This window comes from Bactrocera neohumeralis, chromosome 3, assembly GCF_024586455.1.
Source record: "Bactrocera neohumeralis isolate Rockhampton chromosome 3, APGP_CSIRO_Bneo_wtdbg2-racon-allhic-juicebox.fasta_v2, whole genome shotgun sequence".
Lineage (NCBI taxonomy): Eukaryota > Metazoa > Arthropoda > Insecta > Diptera > Tephritidae > Bactrocera > Bactrocera neohumeralis.
This window is the reverse complement of record NC_065920.1, coordinates 20,363,993-20,382,559: the sequence shown is the minus strand read 5'-3', so window position 1 is coordinate 20,382,559 and position 18,567 is coordinate 20,363,993. Positions and strand designations below refer to the sequence as shown.

Below are 18,567 nucleotides of genomic sequence, written 5' to 3'. Positions count from 1 at the left end.
TTATCTTCCACTAAATTTTATTGGGCTGTTAACTTAAAAGTTTTATAACCTTTCTTTTATCACATAACATAGTCTCATAAATAGTGTGATAAAGTCTACAACAATGTAAATTTCCTCAAATTTTTCTAATTTATGTAGACTTCAGGACAGATTACAGCATGACGCTGCATTAGAGCTTGTTTCCAGCATACCCTACCTTAGCCAATATCCATCGTGAAGTGAATTCACAGATTATTTTATATTTTTTTATTTATTATTTCTTTGCCTGTTCATGTAAAAATGTATACCAAAGCTTCTCAATAGAGCCTTTTTCAGCGAGAGTCCAGTTTTAGAATTTATAGTAAGATTGCTTAAATTCAGAAATTACGTAATAGAACCTAACCTCTCATTGATACATTATGTGATAGTCTTCAACAATGTAAATTTCCTCAAATTCCTCTCAGTTACTTATGTACATATGCAGATTTCAGGACAGATTACATCATGATTCTGCATTGGAGCATGTTTCCAACATATCCTATATTTGCCAATACCCAAGTAATACTTAATCGGTGGTCCCGTGGGAGAGTCTTGAGTTGGAAGTAGGTTAGGTTTAGCTATAAAAAAAAACTACTATAAAAAAACCAAAAAATATCCTAGCAAAATGTTCAGTTTTGGAATGTATATTAAGATTAGACCCATAAATAAAGTTCTAGAACCTAACCTCGCAAGTCGACTCCATACAATATTTCTCACCAAAACTTCAACCTTCAATTTTTCTTATATTTGTGCAATATATGTATACGAAATCGGTTCGAATATGTATTATATGTGTATATATTTATATTTTAATTCTTGTATTTAAATCATTAAATAAAAAAGTCATTATCTTGAATTCATGATTTATATACATTTGACTTTTATACTTTATTATCAAAAAAATTAAAAGCATTTTTTTTAAAACTCGAAAATTATATTTATAAAAAATACGCTTGCAGTAAAAGTACAGTACAGTTTTTTGAGTTTCTGATTTCGTCAATTAAACCTGCTCGAAATATAACGCTTATAATTTTAATTAGATAATTATTTTTATACTACTTGATAACACCGAAACAAATGTTGAAAGTTTAACCGTGTCAAAGGCGATGAAAGTGTATGTACATGTAATTAGAACATTTGTTCACACAATACAAAAAAAATTCCTAATGTGATAATAAAAAAAATAATTATAAAAATTTATATTGTGTTATTTTTGCAATTTGAGATCGTGCTGAAACTAGTTATGTAATAAAAATAAATACAATACATGAATTATAATTTTAGTAATTTTAAATTACTAACCGGTTGAAGGGTGTAAAAATAACTCAAAGTCTTCAAACTTCGGAATACTAAGAGAAATAGTAGATGAAAAGCTAAAGTTTTATGAATTTTAAAAAATAGCTATTGATCGGTTTATAATAATATCGGTAGTGAAATCAATCGTGTGCAAAGAAATTTCTTCTCGCTCGTTGTATTATATTCCTTTTCACCACTATTGTGTTTTCACCGTTATAGGCTTTATACCGCTATGTATATAGGTACTCTGAATATAACGAGCTTGAAAATATTTCTTAGCTTTTTGGGTATAATATTCGAGTGATTTTCCATCAAAAAGGTTGTCACCTGTTTGAATATATGTATGTAATCAAAACAATTTATAAAACGCACTAAATACTCAAAGTAATTTTTAAGACGCACTAAATAATACAAAGGTTTTCGTGACCTTAAAATTAAAAAAATTGTACAAGGTTGTCATCTGCACTGAAGCTACGTGAAGTTAAAATTAAAAAATAAAATTGTAAATGGTTGCCACCTGTTCGAATCACTAGAGACAAAGCAATTTATAAGACACAATAAATAATAAAAAAAATTTTGAGAAGTTAAAATTAAAAAAAAAATTTACAAGGTTGCCACCTGTTTGAATGTCTGTAATCAAAACAATTTCTAAAACGCACCAAATAATAGAAAGGTTTTCGACCTTAAAATAAAAAAAAATTGTACAAGGTTGCCACCTGTTTAAATATTTGTAATGAAAACAATTAATAAGACACAATAAATACTAAAGAGGTTTTCGAGACCTTAAATAAAAAAAAAAAACAGTTTATAAGGCGCCTTAAATAATGAAGAGACTTTCGAATCGCTTAAATAAAAAATATTATTTACAAGCTTGCCAATTAATATTTTTAATCCAAATATTAAAAAAAAAGTAATGAAATATTCCAACAAGGGTTCAAACGTTTTTGAAGTAAACTTATCCATAGGGAAAATTATATAAATTGTTTAAGAAAACTTAAAAAACTTAAATATCGATCGATGAGTTAGGAAAACTAAATAGTATAACAAAATATAGTGCCAAATATATTTATAAATACCTTGTTAATACCATCTATTCTCGTGTGTGCGCGACACATACATATATACAAAGTCCGACGACCTAGAAGTGCGCGTAAACATTTTTACTTTATTTCATTTTGATTTTAGTGAATGGACTTGAGCGTCGCAGAGAAAATAGTGCTATTGACTACATCTGCGTGTGAGAATGTGTGTACGTATTTTACTAAGATACGAAAACGATCTAAATCAATTTCAATCAAACAAAAATAGAAGTTCGCATTTTTCTTAATTGGCACTTAAATAGATTTAGAGATTTAGCAAAGCAATAGCTGATTGAGTTGATATATTTGAAAAATTAAATGTGAGGGATGGCCCCTAAGGTAGAATTACATATCGTCACCAAAAAAAAAAAAAAAATAACGGTTCTTTAAAAAAAAATGTAAAATCGTTGTCAGATATAATAACCAATCAAAACTCAAATTTTGCTTAACATATAACCAATATATAACCATTTTATAACCAAAACTGAATTTTTTTCAATTTGATTGGTTTCTATTAATACGGTTTTCCTTCTGTAAACTTATGAAAAGTAATGTTACGTTATTTTGCTTTTCAGACGAAATGAGTACCTACTTGTTATGAAAGAATATGCTAATAATGTAATAATTCCTTAATTACAATTAACAATGTATTTTTCAAAACGATTAAATGAATTTTAGTTTCACCACGCAATATAGAATTGTAGAATGATTTAATTGTTATTCGAAATGGTGTTTCATGCCGCCATGCTTCATAAAACCAAAACAAAATGTAAACTTGTATCTTTTATAACCGAGTCCCAAAAAATTTTTTATCCCTTAAATATGTTTTCTTTAAGATTGCTGACCCTGTAGAGGATATATTTACTCTAATTCCACCAAAAAATTGAAAATGGAAAACATATTACTATTATTTTTGTATCGAAGAACTGATTTTTTTATGTTTATCACAACGCCTGGTTGGGCTGTGAACTAATTTTTGCTATTTGTTATGACTTTTTGGTAAGAAATAGTATTTTTATTCAATAAATATAAATAAAGATGAGTAAATGATTTTTTATTCTCTACATTATATCCTTTATTTATAAAAATTAGTTTTCAGAAATAATTATAATTTTCCTCGTAGTCAACAGCTGTAAAGAATCTCTTCTTCTTCTGTCTCAGCTAACTTTCTCTGCTACCAAATTGTACCGTTAAAAACATTTTTCCACCAGAAACTTGACTAACCATTGACAGTAAAAATTAAAGAAATTAAGAAACAAATCTTGCATTTAATGTTTATAGCTTTCTAATATCTTTTGAAACCTTCCTTTGAAGAAAGTATACCCTTACCTTGTTTTTTATTACCGTAGACACAGCTTACCCTGTTATAGCCGAGTTTACAAACGCTTATGTATTTAGTTTATGTTATGTTTAAAAATCTTGGTATGAGCACTGATACAAGACTTAACTACTCCAACAAAGTTTGCTATGTGCTAGTCTATACGATTTATACTAATTGTTTGTTCAAATCGCCACTCTCTAAAACTCTAAACGAATATTGTGTTCGATAAATGTTTGACATTTTGACAGTTGTTTCATAATGCTACACTCACAGAAACTCTCGTCCCTATTAGCAAAAAACTGGTCCGGACTATACTCTGAATGCATAAGAACACGCCAAACAAGCTTCAGGCGTTTCTGGTGAGACACTATCAGTGAGGCTTGGCGTGGTCCTGATGGAACACAATGCCTCTTTCATTGTCAAAGTAGAACGCTTTTGGATGTTTTCCTCCTTCAGATTGTTAAAATGTTGACAGTACAGATCCAAATTAAGAGTTTGGCTGTATGGGAACAGCTTATAATGGGTGCTTTCGAGCCAATCTTACCACAGATGTGGCAAAACATTCCTAACCGTTAAGGCGGCGTCAGAATACGTATGTACGTCGATTCCGTAGCGGAAAAGTATGTTAGTCCTGGCTTGGACACTATTTGCGTCGGCTCACCGTAACTTTAGCACCACCTTTTACTCTTCGTGTTGTCGGTACTGACCCTTTTTTAATCACCAGTAAGCATCCGATTCAAAAAACTATTGATGCTATTCTAATACTTATATGGTAGTGTCAACCGGCAACTAATGCGACTTTTAGGAGTAATAATGACAGATTTCAGTTTATTTATTTTTATCATTCTTGCCATATGAGTCTCTAAAATATGTCTACAGACATATCTACGTATATATATACATATTTATATATCTACGTTAATATAAATAGGTGTTTTACTATCGGAAAAGCTTGTCATTCTAACGCTGCATTGACTAGAAGCTATCGGTAATCAGCCACCCTACAGATATGACGTTTAATAGCCTAATGTTGACAGCAACAAATGTGCATGTACTCACCTTGCTAACTTATTGTCAATATGTACACTATACATTTATTCATAAACGGCTTCAAATAATGTATAAATACTAATGTACACAAATATACGAGCACGGATGTGTGCAAAGCACTTTTATAACCAGTTGGAAGCGTGTCTCTAGTTTACCTAACGATTAAAGTTGTTTTGATTTATCAATAATTAGTGGCAAATTAAAACAAATAACAGCTGACACCTATAAATTTGAGCGTCGAAAGTTGCGTTTTGTAATACCAATGAGCGTCAGAGAGAGAGCCATACTATTGACGTTTTCTCAGTATTTTCAAAAAATATTGAAATTATAGAATTAAAAGCACATGGGTTTCCTCAAGTAAAAAACTGTTTTTTTTAGCAATTTTTTCTCAAATAAAAAATGATTTTATTGATATTTTATTAGAATTTATGGCAGACATTTTTACAAAAATAGGAAAATTTCAGTGAACATTTCTCGACTTTTTTTCAAATAGTTGTAATCGAAAATGAAACCTTCGCCAGGTTTTTAAGAATTGTATCTCAAAAACCAGTGCAAAATTTTATGAAAATCGGTTAAGTATAATAGTTCTCGAGAAATCTTGCCAATCGACTTTAAAAACTCACAAGAAAAACGCGTTTAAAGACGACGCACTTAGTCTAGCTAACAACGAGCGCACAAATTCTCAAGGCTGTATCTCCGAAACTATAATAGGACAATAAACAAATTTTAAACCCGTTTTTTTGTCTTCTTTCTTCTCTATATCCAAGTAAGCAATCAAGTTGGAGCACCTTGTCAACATTCTATTAAAATTATTTTAAAATGTATCATTTTTCGATATGCTTTATAAAAAATTGTGTCGTCATGCGCTCTTTTGACAATTCTCCGGCGCTTGACGTGACAATTTAGGGATGACAACAACTCCTAGGACTGTCATAATTTCTTTATATATGTATATTATCTCAAAAAATCACAATTTGTCCAGCGACGCCCATAAAATAAAATCTATAGTTAATATTTTTATTATTTTCAATTTTATTATTACTCCTTTCTACTATTGAAACGAATTATAAAACAGTAAATCACTAACCCGCACAATAATTACCATTTTTATTCAATAATGTGTTAGATAAAATACAATTTAATTACAAGTTTTGCATGCTAACTTACAAATAATAAAAAATATTATATTATTTGCATTAAATATGCACTGTTGACAATCCCTCACCTAAAGCGCCTAATGAAAACGCCGTATAATTTGAGTTGTCGCCTTTGTAACCATTCAAACGACATACAATCCGCTAGATTGTCACTGTCTCATTAAGCTGTTTTGCTCAGAATTTTATCAATTAATCTTCTACACAATTTGCATTCAATATAAGGCGATTTTCAATTATATACAAGTTAAAGATACACAGCAAATACAATATCCATCAAGCTCACAATTGGTTATTTATTGTTACAGTTTGACATATTAAATGACAGAAGTTCACACCTGGAGGATATGGTGAAATACTTAACCAACTCGAGATGATTTGCAAATTAATAATAAAAATAAATAAACACTTGTCATAGTAGTGGTATTGTTCGATGTAAATTTATATGAAAATTCCCTTTTTTTCGTTTATTTGACCTAAATATCACTGGATCACTCTAACTATGCTAAATATAACCTTCGATTTAAAGCAAATGTATTGCATTTCTTTTACTAGACTTTATGTCTGATTAATGTGCAATTTTTTGACGTTTGGTAGCAAAATCTGGCTGTACTGAGCTAAAAAAATATTTCAAAAATAGGTTGTATTTCGTCAATAATCTGACTGAAATGAGCTAAAAAATATTTCAACAAAAAATTTATATTTCGTCCCCTAAAGTGCAAAAAAACGCATCATCAAAAAAATCGAAATTGATTTTTTTGTTGCTAACAATTCACTACATCATGTTACATATATGTATATGTATATAATAGCATAAAATTTTCAGTCTCCGCTGACAGATATAACCTTTTTATAACCAATATGTAACCATTTTTTAACCAATATATAACCATTTCATAACCAAAACTCAAGTTTTGTTTTTCCTTCGCCTGTCAACATATGAAAAGTGATGTTACGTTGTTTTACATTTTAAGCTACGATATGAAGAAAATGTCTGCTGTACAAATTTTTAACAATTTTCAAGCAGCTTCAAAACTGTAAAAATCTTTAAAAGAAAATTAAATATTTTTTTATTAAAGTCTTAAAGTAGTTTCCTCAGCAACTACTTATTATCTAGCCACTCAAATTTTTGACAAAAATTTAAATTTTTCGCTTAAAAATCAATAAGTTTTTAGGCAGCTTCAAAACTGTAAAAATCTTTCTAAAATAAATTGCATTATTTTCTTATATTTTTCTTAAGGTAGTTTATTTTATTTATTTATTTTTTTTCATTCCTTCAATATTATTTTCTCACTGGGTCTCCATCTGCATCGACAGCTTAAAGAGGCGGCAACGTAATGCACTTACTGACAAAAATAATTGCATTCCAAATAAACAGACGCGCAAGATTAACAAATGACTGTAGTTCCCGTCGACAAATGAAACAATAAAACAACAAATAATACACATGTGCCTACACTTGTTTGAATTTATTTACATTTTACCGATTTATTTGCGAAAATGCTTCTTTCTTTCTTTTTTTTTATCGGCGGTGTAAGTTGCTATAATAAACGCCTGGAATCGCATTCTGTTTCTGTTTGTTTTCTTGACTGTTTCATTTTTCCTGTTTGTGAATCATACAAAACTATTACAAATGCAGAGTAAACAAATTGTGCTTAAATGCCTCATCATATTTAATACTACTCGTATAGGTACAAGTGTCCACTCAAGTGTATATGTAGCTTTTTGAGTGCATTTCAAAAAACTGTCTGCCGTTTTATTTTATTGCTATTATTATTAATTATTTACTTTGTATTTAGACTGCTATAAAAGGCAGTAATTATTTTTCTAAGTAATGAAGCCTAAAGAAAGTAACTTAAGAGTGAAATTAGAAGCTTGTTACAACAAAGATTGTTATTTATGACTTCTAACCCTTAAACACCTTTGTACTATGATTAGTTTACAATTAGAACTATCATCAGTTAATGGCTCAGAATGTCGACAGGGAAACAATCTTTCTATATCACAATGTGAATGTGTAAAGAGATTTATCGAATAAAATTTACCATTTTATACTCACGCAACATGTTGCAAAGTGTATAATAGCTTTGTTCACCAAACGTTTATTTTAAAACTATGTATAAAGGATATAAATACATTAAAACAATCAGGATTGTTGGACAAATAGATTTCGAAATGTAACGGGTCATCCAAGTAGACGTACTTTTTTCAATAGCCTCTTTTTGACAGATCACGCGTGAGTAGTGTCAAGCTGTCATATTATTTTTGTTCAGTATTGTTTAGCAATTCATCATGGAAAGAGTTACGCCTGAACAACTTCTACAATTCGTTCAACTTTATTACAAAAATTCACGTTCTATAAAGAATGTGTTTCACGCAATTCGCTCAACTTATGGTCAACATAAACGGCCTACTGAGCATACTATTCGCGACATCATCACCCATCTTGAGACCCAGCATTCATTATTGTATAATATTCGAACGAATAGACCACTTCCAGCTTGATGTGAAGAAAATATAGCAGCCGTAGCTGAGAGTGAACACGAAACCATGTAGAGTCGATTCGACGCTGTTCACAGCAACTCGAACAGACGTATGGAACGACTTGGGACATTTTACGTCGTACAAAATACAGCTTGTGCAAGAACTGAAGCCGATCGACTTTCCCAAACGTCATCGATTCGCTCCATGAGCTCTTGAAAAGTTCCAAGAAGATCCGACTCTTTTCGGCCCAATTTTATGCAGGGATAAGGCTCGCTATATGCGCTCTTGAAAAGTTCTAAGAAGATCCGACTCTTTCGGCCCAAGCCAAATTTTGTTCAACTAGCTCAATGGGTATGTAAACAAGCAAATTTGCCAAATTTAGGACGAAAAGCAACCTGAACAGATTTATTGAGAGAACACTTTGGTGAGCAGATAATTTCACGTATTGGGCCGGTCGATTGGCCAGATCATGTCACATCGTTAGACTTTTTCATGTGTGGATATGTAAAGGCTAAAGTTTTTGCGGTCAATTCCGCTTCGATTCAGGCCTTGAAGCAAGATATCACGTGTGTCATGGCCCGTTACTAGTCGTACGATCCATCGAAAAATGGACTCAACGCATGGAACATCTGAAACGTTGCCGCGGCCAACATTTGAAAGAGATAATTTTCCAAAAATAAAATGCCAAAGAACGGTCTTTCGAATGATAATAAACATTTACCATTAAATTTGAAGTTTCTGTGTTTTTTCTTTAAAAATGTAGGAAATCTCGAAATGGATCACTCTTTATATGGATTAATGTTCGAGATAACTCACTAATATGATTCGAGCCAATCCTTCCCCTAGTGCTTATAATGAAAATACTTATCTATGCTAATGGAATTGGCTTCAAATAGCTTTGGATATTCAGCTGGTTCTCTGATGGTGAGAAAACCAAATAAAATTAGTTAAAATAACTTCTAGGAACAAATATTTAATTTTTAAATATGCAACAAGTCTTTAATTAAATTTTTTCCGTCCCCTAAAATATTACAATTGTTTTAATATCTTTTAGTGGCGAGATTATATAAATTTCGGTTCCACCCGAGCTAAGACCCCCCTTTTTTGTTCTATAACTCATTTATATTCGTTGAATTACACACCTCCGAGCTTCAATAAAACAAACTATTTGATTTCTGCCATCTGCCGAGCCGATAGAGCGCGTTATGTAAATATTATTAATTATCGACACAATGTATTTTTAATATACAACAATGGATTTTCAATATATAACTATAAAATCAGGAATGCGGAAATGCAAAGAGCGCGGGTGCACAAGTGTGGGTAAACAAGTCATTAATTTGCAATCTAATACAAATCTTTGTAAAAAATCATCCAGCTATGGGACTAATGTTTTTCACAACGAAGGGGAATACAATTTAGAAAAGATCCTGCAAGTTGTTGTTTTAAAATGGAAAACTCATATATTGAAATTGCCAACTTTGAAAATGGTTAGAAGATATGAGTTAATTGTACAAAATAATGTCAGGAATTTAGTCCAAAATGCCTTTTCCCCATAGATAGGTTGAATAGATGAGGATTGCACCACGACCTAAGGTCTATTGTGCCCTCATGCACAAATACATTTTGCAATCAAAACACATCCCATAGTTATTCACTAAATTTTTTAGAATGGGCTCAGAAAAATTCTATGGATCATCTGTTAAGATATACATACATTATGTTATATATTTATATTTTTTAAGTAAAATATTAGAAATAACTATTTTCAACTTTAAGTTCTCTCTTCGTTTATGAAGGCTGTAGAATAAAATAAAAATAAAAACGAACAAGGGTTAACTTCGGAAGCTAGAATATCCTACACAAATTAAAAAGTTTCCAAACAATAGCAAGAACTAATGATCCGATCTCAAAATTTTATTCGGAGATTGTAGAGATTATAGCGTTGCTTTGAACAATATTCTATGCTATATTTCGTGATTTGGATCATTCAGTTTGTATGACAGCTATATGATATAGTCGTCTGATATTAACGTTTCCGACAAATGAGCAGCTTCTTGAGGATAAAAGGACGTGTCCAAAATTTCAGAATGATAGCTTGCAAACTGATGGACTACTTCACGTATACGCAACCAGACGGACAAACGGACGTGGCTAAATCATCTCGTGTATATACATATTTTATAGGGTCTACGACGGGTCCTTCTAAGTGCTACAAAATTCATGGCAAACTTAATATACCCTTTTAAAGGTATAAAAATTATTCAAGTCTTTCAAAACAAAGTTCTTCGCACCACAGTGAGTGCACTTTTCTATGTGAAAACTAAAATAAATCTAGAAGTCGTCCAGTTTTTGGCACCGGCACTTAGTTTGCTGTAGTTTTTTTTTAAGGAAATGTTATTATCAACCAATTATGGGGACCAAAAGGACTGATTTTGATAATATACCAATATGTACTTTCATTTTCTTTGAAATCAATTTACCCGATATGAGAATAATCAACTAAGCTAAAATTTATTTAGGCTGGTTTTACACTATTTGAAGTAACAATATGTCCGGTATATAGGAAAGCTCTAACCACAGTAGCATTTTAGATCATCTTAAACAGCAGTAAATTAAATAACTGATGTTGCCTGCCGAGGGACAAAATCTTTTAGAGAATACTTTTGTATTAGCTGCGATCCTGTCACAGCCGGATTTAAAACAATGTACCTTAAATAACAGTATATTAACACTATTTTGTGTATTATTTTTCATTCTTAGAACTAGGAACAGCATAAAATAAGCTTAAAAATATCCAGGATATATTAAAAATTTTATACTATGTAGCTTATAAGCACATAGCTTACTCAACCACCTTGATTCATTTATACCAGTAATTTAAATTGTTTGTAATCTTAGAAATCATTAATGTATAATATAATTGCAATAAAAACAATTTCAATCGTGACTTAATTATGGAAAATTACCAATCACATAACCACTAGTACTCACAGTGAAAATTCAATTCTTCAAAATTCACGCAAGGTAACCCAGAACAGACGCGAATTGTAAAACGAGATCCAATCCTACATATGTATTTAGTGCAGACAACAACAGATGTTTTGTTGTTAAGTTTCATACACACTTTTGATACAAAACACTTTTTAAAATATACAGCACACTTATTTATTTTTTACACATATAGTATACAAAAGCAACGGTAAATTTCATAAATGCGAAAATTTATTTCGAATATTCGTAATCAAACAGTTTTCTGAACAACGAACTTTGGCTTTCTTATCAATGGCAGTTGATAGCGGGAAGCTCTTTCAGGCGCGTCGTCACGATTATCGCGGGGCTCAAGTCAAAGCAAATACACTAATACACTGACAGTATGCGCCGAAGTTCCGAAACGCGTCCTGTTTTTCAGAATAATTTTCCAAAATACAAACTAACGTTACACGAACGAATTGTACGGGACTTTTCACTTCCGTAACTTTTAAGTGTGTGAGTTTGATATTTTCACAATTTCGTAAATCTTCGCCGTATTAACGAAACATGTGTTCTTTACGCGTTAAACGCTTGATAACGACTGTCACGGCTGCCTGTTGCTTTGCCTTTGTGTTTACTCTGGGCGCTAGCGTTCGGGAGCGTTTTCAGTGACTTTTGTCATTGTTGTCGTCGTCGCCGTAGCCGCCGCCGTCGTTGCTATAGTCATCGTTGCTGCGACTACATATCATCATTACGACGGCAATCGGAATCGGATTCTGAATTATTGTAGTACGAATTGGAAACTATTGTATATTCGTTTTTTTTATGTGCCTACAAAAGCATGCGTTCGTATTAATAGTTATGGTTGCACAGTGTAATCGCACAAAAATTATTCTTTACGATAGCGCTTTTTGGGCATAACCCAGTGTACCATTTATTCTGGTGACATTTTAAATGTAATTACTTCTTGAAGAGTTTTGAAATCCTATAAGGTATGTGTTTATATAAAAGATGAGTGTAACGAGCTTAGTTTAATTGACTTTGTCCAACTGTCAGGTGGTATCTACGTAAACTAGTCCCTCATTTTTTCAGATACCGACCTGAAATCTTCTTTCTACTTTATTAGTAAAGTCACCGCGGTTATATCCAAGTTTAGAACAGCGCGTCAGTCGTTTTCGTTGTTTGACCTCAATTAGAGATTCCAAGTGTAGCCAGGTCCTTCTCCACCTGGCCTTTGCAACGGAGTGGAGGTCTTCCTCTTCCTCTGCTTAACCCGACTGTCACTGCTTCGAATACTCTCAGAGCTTAAGTGTTTTTATCCATTCGGACGACATTATCTAGCCAGTGTAGCCACTGTCTCTTAATTAGCTGAACTATGTTAATGTCGTCGTATATCTCGTACACCTCAACGTTCCATCCACTGCGGTATTCTCCGTTGCCAATGCGCAAAGGTCATCAGATGTTGTCATCGTCCATGCCTCTGCACCATATAGCAGTTGGAAGTAGCACCTATTGGCAACCCGAAACCCCAATTGATGATCTGAAATCTCATACACGTTCTTTTCCCCCAAAGAAGCTACTCATTTGTCGGAAACGCCGATTTAAGACTACTATAGTATATATCTCCATTATAATCTGAACGTTCAGGGTTAAATCCTTTTATGGGAAACTTTTTTATTAGCGGTATTGTCTCCGTAATCGTTCAGATCGGACCGATATAGCATATAGCTGCCATTCAAATTAAACGTTCAAATTCAAATTCTTGTATAGAAAATTTTTTTATTTGACGAGGCATCTTCTCGAAATTCGACACAAACTATTATTTAAGACAACGCTACAATCTGCAAACAAATTCCCGAAATCACAAACCCAAGATGAGTAAAATAAGATACATACAAGTACATATGTAGTATTTCAATTGGGTCTGATATTTTTTTCGTAGTGATACCTGAAAAATACCATGTATGTATGTAAGTAATATTTAAATCCCGAAATTCCTGATTTGGATAGTACTTTCGGGATTTTTTGACTTCGTCCTGTTTTCTCGTCTAATTATAAATATTCCTCGTCGTACTTCTAAATCCCGAAATTTCGGGATTTCCGTACTACTTTCGGGATTTTGTGATTTCGTCTAATTATACAATATACCTCGTTCTCGTTCGTCTAATTATATAATTTACTTTGCTAAACCAACAAAATTCCAAAAAAAATTTTAAAAAGTGGGGTTATAATCGTATTTCTCAGCTATAAGTGTTTACAATGACATCACTTACAAAGTTTGTAGCAATATATTTCACACTAATATTAGAAAAAAATTCTACTGTTTCAGAAAATAACGTCATGCTTGTTAATATGACTTTATCAAACGAAAACGATAAACGTTCTATTATATAAAGCAAATAGTATTCATAGCTCCGAAGCTGATCGTTCGTTTCGAAATTCAAAACGTCTCTATCAAATAATGACCTTTGGCCAACAATTTGTTTATGATTCAAATTTTTTATTCAGTTGAGCGAACCAAACTTCTTTGATCTTTGTACATATTTGATCGGGATTGAACACAAAACGAAGATTATAAACAACAACAACAAGATTATTAACGATCACTTTCATATGCCATTTTTTTCTCCAATGTCATCGATTATGTCATCAAGGGAGTCTAATTTTCACGTACGTGTTTTTCATGATGCAAGAAATATAATATTTACATACATATATATATTATGTTCATTTATTTGGAATTTACTTAAAATAAATCGTGATCCTCTTCCGTTTTGAGAGAGGCATCTACAAATTTTATATCTGGAAAACAGAGGCACTTGAAAATTATTAACCGCTGATAATATTTTGTGGGAAATATACTCCAAAGCTCGACCTTAGCTGTCGAGGAGCAATTACTTATAGAAAAAAAAGGTTTTTGGCATTGTTCGGCAGGAGAGGTGGGATCTAGGTCCTGCTTAGTGTTACTAACCAAAAAATGTTGAAAAATGTCACAAGTCAGTGAAAAGATGGCAAAAATCTATGAATACGCATGCACCGTATTCTCCAGATTTGGCACGCAGCGACTATTTCCTGTTTTCTGAACTCAAAAGAATGCTCGTTGCGAAAAAAATTTTGTCGAATGAAGAGGTGATCGCCGAAACTGAGTCCTATTTTAAAGCAAAAGGCAAATCGTACTACAAAAATGGTTTCAAAAAGTTGAATGGTCGCTATAATCAGTGTATCACCATTGAACTATGTTGAATAAAAAAAAGAATTTTGCCAAAAAAAATGTGTTTAACTATAGTAGGCCGAAGACTCTTCAATTGACCTGTTGGAATAATGTATTCTTTAACCCTCTGATTTACCAAATAAACTGATATTTTTTTGGTAGTTCATCGATTTGACCCAATTATAATATTAGAAAAACTATAATTTACTAAAAATACAAAGCAAAATCGATATTATTATCCAGTTTATAGCCCCACTAGAAAATATGTGTTTCGAGTTTTGTTGACAAGCACCACAAATTACAAGATCAACGAAACTTTGTAATCAATTTGTATTTATGCAGACAGCTTTAGTTATATTTCACATAAAATTTGGGCAGGAAATATTACATTAATATATTTATATGTAAATATACATTCATTTATATATATAATACATTCTGTTATAAATATAGTGTGGCTGTCAAGTTCCCAGATTAAAATGTAAGGTTAGAAAAATATAAACATTGAATAGTGTAAATTCGTCTTCTCCAACGGTATTATAATTAAATAAAAGCAAAAACTTTTCTAAACATCTGTTCCAAGGTTGTATATTAATTGTGTCAAAATTTTCTGATTCCCGTTAAATATTTACATTAGCGCCAGCTTGATGCCTAAATCTGACAGATATTAAAAAAATATTTTTATTAGTCAAAATGTAATATTCACAGCATTATAATATTTATTTTCTGCTCAACCAACTAGTTTGTATATTTGTAAGTATATTAGAGCGGGTCGATTGACAGAGAGCCAAAAAAACAGAAAAATCGCTTTGTGGGAAATATTCTACTGATCATTGTGAACAACAACTAAAACCGGTTTCAAGCCAGCGATTTTTAAGGCGAAAGTTTAGGGATTATAAAAATCTGTACATCAGTTTTTGAGATATTCGAATGAAATTTAGTATGTATTCGTATTTTAATATTCTATTGATCACTGGTCGAAATCGGCTAGATCAAACAACTATATCACATATCTCCCATACAACCTTCGCCTTAAAAATCGCCGGCTCGCAACTGGCTTTAGATCCGTAGTTTCTTAGATAAACTTGTTCAGAATGATTCGTAGAACATTTCCCACGTGATTTTATAGAAAAAACTCGAACCGCACTAATATATATGTATATGTATGTTTGTCTGTTATGATTTTTGACCATACGTACGCATTTGTAAACTTTCTATAAGCATTTCTAATTTCAAATAAACGTCAGTTCTCGACTAATAAATCTCCGGAGTATATAAGGTAATGTATAAGTTAATATTATAACATATACATATGTTTGTCTTGTATATGTGTGCTGTATTATAAATCATACATGCATACTACATACAAATCTAATATTTTGTTAGACGCTCAGGAGGCAAATGATAAGCGATATGACAGATGAAACGCTTACACACATACATACGTATAAGCGATAAAGACCAACCATCAAACCGGATATGTACGATTAGTAAACGTCTTAATACATAGATTTAAATTCAAAAATTAGCTACATTTTTTAACGCTTGGAAAATATATTTATGAACTAAGTGAACATGAAACTCCGTTTTGATAACAACACAGGTCTATAGTTGTTTAGGTTAGGTTAGGTTAGGTTAGACGGCTGATTAAAGATCGCACGCGAACTGGTATATGCAGTTCTTTGTGAAGCCATAGAAAAGAAGAACTCCTGTGTTCGAGCTTATAGATTAGCGAAATGCTTAGTAGCCAACACAAATTTGCATAGGCGTTCAACTCCCGCCAGTTTGGCGGGGGATGGCTGAGGGTATGCGCTCTCAAGTGTTTAAGTCTTGACCTCCCAAACGCGGGGCAGTTAAGAAGGTTAAGAAGTTCCATACAGCTTCGACGTCTGATAAGATTCTCAACCTTACAGCATGGACGCCAATAAGGCAATGGCCTGTTAAAAGCCCCACAACTAGGGAGAGGCTAGCCTTACTGAGGGCAAATACAAGGTACTTGTTGATCACTAGATCTCCTGCGATCAATCTTGTGCCAAAGAAGTATAGTGGTTTTGTTATCTTATATATAGAATCGCTTTTGGATAGACATATTTGTGGTCACAATTCATAACATTCTAACATCTATCAAACCGTTGAATTTTAATTGGGTCAACTCATTTTTGTATGTAATCCAACAACAACTTTTTTAAACAAGTGTAAAAATTTATGATTCTACGATGCTTACCTAAACATATTAGGGTCAACTTTTCGTAAACACATAATATACATACATATGCATGTACCTACACATATACATACATATTTCATGCCAATAGTGAGTGCATGTGTACTTAAACATTATATAGGTAATCTATTTTTGATTACTTGCGTAGCCCATGATGTTTGTTAGAAGGCGAAAGCTTAAAGATGCGTAATTTTTTGGCTTATCAGTTGAATTTTCGTTATTAATCAGTATTATTCATCATATGAATATACATACATATATACGTATATACATATGTAACACTCATTTGCAGCTTGTCCTTATAATTACATGGTTATCAGTGAAAAGAAATGAGTGCAGCTACTTGGGGCAAAGGTGTGTGTTCTTAATCATGGGAACTCGAGATTTTTTTTTTTTTTAATATTATTTTGGTATTATATTTTTTTCTATATAAATTTGCATTTAAATTTTTTCTTAAATGTACATGTGAATCCATCAGTGGTTAATTAAAACATTTTTGATTAAAAATTAAATTTTCAAGTTTTAAAAATAAAATTTTCAATTTCAAATCCCCAACTGGAATTAAAAATTTTAATTTTAATAAAAAAAAAAAGATTTTATTAAAAGTGAGCTTTGCATTATACTATTTATTTGCACATATTTTTAGCATATAATTAAATTTTTTTTAGTTTTTATTTATAAATATTATTAAAAACTCTTCGAATTTTTTATTTTAATCCGTTTTTTGCAATTATTATTTTTTAATATGTAATTTCTTCAATCCGGTTTTTGAGATTAGAAATTTGAAAATTAATTTTAATTCAGATTTTCGGAATTACAAAAAAAAAAAAATAAATTATTCAAACAACAATTAAAGTTTTTTTCTGCATTATTTGTCAACTTAAGCCAACGATTTTCAGACAATCAAAATTTATCTAATATGCAAAATATTTTATAACATCAAAAGTGCATAAGTCGAATACTGTACTTGTTAGGACCAGTGCATATGTTGGCTGAGAGGTTAAATACATATATGTACATATGTATGTACATTGAAACTTTTTTTATTAATTCATTTTGAAATTTTCTTTTCATATACCAAAAAAGACTTGAAAACGAACACACACCACTATCAAATACATTTCACACCCACAGCCAACCAACAAAGTAGCCAACTTCTGGGCAATAAAAAAAGTATTTTACAAAATAACAAAACAAAAATCGCCACAGAAGAGACTTGGCATAAAATGTAAAGCAAATCAATTGCTAAAACGTAATTGTTTACTCTACCGTTAGTAGGTAACTTTAAACATTAGTGTTAATCTGCCTGTTATTGGATTATTTGCAGATTAGCGGTGACAAGCTGTTAGTAGCTGAAGTTCATTTCTCTACTGTCATGAGAAGAAAACAACTGTGTTGACGTGTGTTTTTAAATGTAACGGAGGGTTGTTTACTTACATATGTATATGCACATAGATGTGTGTGTGTAAATAATTAGGTGAATTGCATTTTCAAAATCTGATTTCACTTTTCTGCTATCATATTACAAAACCACGTCAAGTTGGCAACGTGGCAATGTTTAAATGGGGAAGTTGTAGTTTACGTACATATAATTTAATTTATGGCAATAAAAAATCTTCACAGTTTGGCAGGTGCTCCATGATGATTATTAATCAAACAATTTTTTATTTTTTTGGTTTTTTTTTCTTACCTACTTAAATTTTTTTCTTTAACAATTTTGGTTTCTCATTAAGTTTAGAGCTGTGGCAAAACTTTTT

At 31.6% G+C, this 18,567-nt stretch overlaps 2 protein-coding genes and 1 long non-coding RNA gene across 3 annotated transcripts in view; all 3 read right to left on the bottom strand.

Moving 5' to 3' along the window:
* LOC126752324 (protein peste-like) overlaps positions 1 to 11,998 on the bottom strand; it is a 41,007-nt gene extending 29,009 nt beyond the window's left edge. Inside the window, exon 1 of the mRNA XM_050463040.1 lies at positions 11,397 to 11,998. The gene's annotated coding sequence lies outside the window, so the exon portion shown is untranslated. The remainder of the gene's footprint in view (positions 1 to 11,396) is intronic.
* LOC126752344 (uncharacterized) overlaps positions 1 to 18,567 on the bottom strand; it is a 203,374-nt gene that overhangs the window by 56,450 nt on the left and 128,357 nt on the right. The window lies entirely within an intron of this gene.
* LOC126752347 (uncharacterized) overlaps positions 1 to 18,567 on the bottom strand; it is a 453,313-nt gene that overhangs the window by 428,330 nt on the left and 6,416 nt on the right. The window lies entirely within an intron of this gene.